The following is a 3355-nucleotide window of genomic DNA, read 5'->3' on the forward strand; positions in this document are numbered from 1 at the left end:
AACACCCTGCCCTCCCCTATCAGCAACTATGTTAAATTAGACGATTTGCAAAAATCAGCTAGGCATTACATGTCTAAAGGAGTTGCTCCTTCAACTTTTAAAGCTTACACTTCAGCTTGGTCTTCTTTTCTAATGTTTTGCTACTCCTTTCAGATACCTTTATTTCCTATTCTGGTTACCACGGTTTGCTCGTTCCTTGTTTTTAATTTCGAAAATCGCAATTTAAAAATTTCCTCAATTCGCAGATTGCTCGCTGGGATTCAATTTTATGCTAAATATTTTAATCCCGATTTTCCAAGTCTCTTCACTGATTCTTCCGTTAGATTACTGCTCAAAGGCTTCGCTAAATCCTCTACGAATTCCCCCGACAAAAGGTTGCCTTTTTCTTTGCCTCTGTTGCAAAGATTAATCCTTTCCCTACGCAATGGCCTTTTTTCCATATACTCCAATATTCTGCTAGAAGCAGTGTTCTTAACTGCTTTCTATGGATTTATGCGCCCAGGCGAATTCACTTCAGCATCTAAACGCTTTGATCCTGTCCGTGGTCTCTGTCTCTCTGACTTACATTTCTCTCCTAACTTCTTTACACTTTTTCTTAAACACTCTAAAAATGACTCTTCTGGTTCTGGTGTTTCCATAACAATATCCAAAATAAGCAATAATTTCTGTCCCTTCACATCTATGATTAGATTCCTCAAAATTCGCCCTAGATCCTCAGATCACTCACCCCTATTCTCACTCTCTAACGGAGCTCCTCTTTCTAAAACCTGGTTCAGATCTCATCTAGTTTCTGTCCTTAAAAACTGTAGCCTATCCCCTTCCCTGTATACTGGACACTCATTTAGGATAGGAGCAGCTACTACAGCAGCCGAACGCGGCGTTCCTACAACAGCTATTAAGATTCTGGGAAGATGGTCTTCCTCCGCTTTTGAGTCTTACATAAGACCTGACCTTAAGACCATCCTCGAAGCTCAGCAAGCTCTGCAATAATAATTCAGGTAAATTCCTATGCAACTACTGGTGGTGGTGCCATGCTCTATCTATCTGTCAAAGTACAGTTTTCATAATTCATGCCATGTATTAGTTGCGTTGTTCTGCGTCACCTTGTCTATGTGGCTCAGCGTGGCCTTGTCTATGTGTGGCTCAGTGTGGCCTTCTCTATGTGGCTCTGCGTGGCCTTGTCTATGTGGCTCAGCGTGGCCTTGTCTATGTGGCTCAGCGTGGCCTTGTCTATGTGGCTCAGCGTGGCCTTGTCTATGTGGCTCTGCGTGGCCTTGTCTATGTGGCTCTGCGTGGCCTTGTCTATGTGTGGCTCAGCGTGGCCTAGTCTATGTGTGGCTCAGCGCGGCCTCGTCTATGTGTGGCTCAGCGCGGCCTCATCCAAGTGTGGCTCAGCACGGCCTCGTCTTGTGTGGCTCAGCGTGGCCTTGTCTATGTGGCTCAGCGTGGCCTTGTCTATGTGGCTCAGCGTGGCCTTGTCTATGTGGCTCAGCGTGGCCTTGTCTATGTGGCTCAGCGTGGCCTTGTCTATGTGGCTCAGCGTGGCCTTGTCTATGTGGCTCAGCGTGGCCTTGTCTATGTGGCTCAGCGTGGCCTCGTCTATGTGGCTCAGCGTGGCCTTGTCTATGTGGCTCAGCGTGGCCTTGTCTATGTGGCTCAGCGTGGCCTCGTCTATGTGGCTCAGCGTGGCCTTGCCTTGTCTATGTGGCTCAGCGTGGCCTTGTCTATGTGGCTCAGCGTGGCCTTGTCTATGTGTGGCTCAGCGTGGCCTTGTCTATGTGGCTCAGCGTGGCCTCGTCTATGTGGCTCAGCGTGGCCTTGTCTATGTGTGGCTCGTCACGTGTATAAAAAAAAAAAAAAAAATAAAAAAAAAAAATAATATATATATAATTCATAATTGGAACCCTATTATAAACTGTTAAAACAAGTTATTGAAGTTTTCATGTCTATCATGATTGTTCATTGCTAATTATTTTATTTATTTATTTATTCATTTTTCTCTCTTTTAGGTACGTCAAGATAGACAGCCGGCAAGTATATTAATTTTCCATTTCTGGGGGTAGGCTCCATTCCAATAGAATTATTCTTCCACTAGTTTTTGGGGGTCGGCTGCGCCCCTGCCTTCATCTTCAGGCAGGAAATACTGAATCCGTACCCTCGGACAGCTATTTACGAATGGGGCCTACGCCAAATACAAACATACAGCTTGCTGGGTCATAAATAAATGTATGAATTGTTTCAATATCTTCTCCGAGTCTTTCTGGTAGAAATGGAAGCTTTAGCATAAGTTCTGCCAGGAAGACTCAATTGTTAGCGTCACCTATTACCTTTTCAATCGTCCAATCACGTTCTAATAATAGAAGTATAAAAGAACCTGTGCTTACACTTGTCTGAGTTTGCAGATGCTGAACACGTCACTCGCCACCACCCACCCCTCCACCACCAAGATTGGCTCCTCCCTCAACAATAACAAGCATCTTCCCTCCATCTCCCTTACCACCACAGGATGTTCTTCCCCTCCAACCATACCACCACCACCAGGATGGTCCCTCCTAAAACGTCACGGGGGTCGGCTGCGCCCCTGCCTTCATCTTCAGGCAGGAAATACTGAATCCGTACCCTCGGACAGCTATTTACGAATGGGGCCTACGCCAAATACAAACATACAGCTTGCTGGGTCATAAATAAATGTATGAATTGTTTCAATATCTTCTCCGAGTCTTTCTGGTAGAACTAATGTTAGGACTTCAATGATCAAGATTGTCAGTTTACAGCTTTCTGAGTCCAGTAATGCTGAAATAGTGTTTCTGTTCAAATGAAGTGAAATCAAGCCCAAATCTGCTCAAAAGCTTTTCTCTCTATTAGAGAAAGCTGTTTCATTCAGTATTCAGTGCAAATCTTGCCAAACTGAAACATGCTTATGTCTTATGAAATAAAATGTTTTCTGCAATGCTGTAAGACAGTTTTTAATGTGTTAGAAGTTATATACACAAAAACTAATGTTAGGACTGCAATGATCAAGATTGTCAGTTTACAGCTTTCTGAGTCCAGTAATGTTGAAATAGTGTTTCTGTTCAAATGAAGTGAAATCAAGCCCAAATCTGCTCAAAAGCTTTTCTCTCTATTAGAGAAAGCTGTTTCATTCAATATTCAGTGCAAATCTTGCCAAACTGAAACAAGCTTATGCCTTATGAAGTACAATGTTTTCTGCAATGCTGTAAGACAGTTTTTAATGTGTTAGAAGTTATATGCACAAAAACTAATGTTAGGACTGCAATGATCAAGATTGTCAGTTTACAGCTTTCTGAGTCCAGTAATGTTGAAATAGTGTTTCTGTTCAAATGAAGTGAAATCA

General features: G+C 43.2%; 1 long non-coding RNA gene across 1 annotated transcript; it reads left to right on the top strand.

Moving 5' to 3' along the window:
* The first annotated feature begins 539 nt into the window (after window positions 1-539).
* On the top strand, window positions 540-2706 carry LOC113076507 (uncharacterized). Its single transcript, XR_003281193.1, has 2 exons — window positions 540-998; window positions 2010-2706. It is a non-coding gene; the product is annotated as an uncharacterized LOC113076507 (long non-coding RNA).
* The last annotated feature ends 649 nt before the right edge of the window (window positions 2707-3355 follow it).

This window comes from Carassius auratus, unplaced genomic scaffold (genome assembly GCF_003368295.1).
Source record: "Carassius auratus strain Wakin unplaced genomic scaffold, ASM336829v1 scaf_tig00020565, whole genome shotgun sequence".
In the NCBI taxonomy this organism is placed as follows: Eukaryota; Metazoa; Chordata; class Actinopteri; order Cypriniformes; family Cyprinidae; genus Carassius; species Carassius auratus.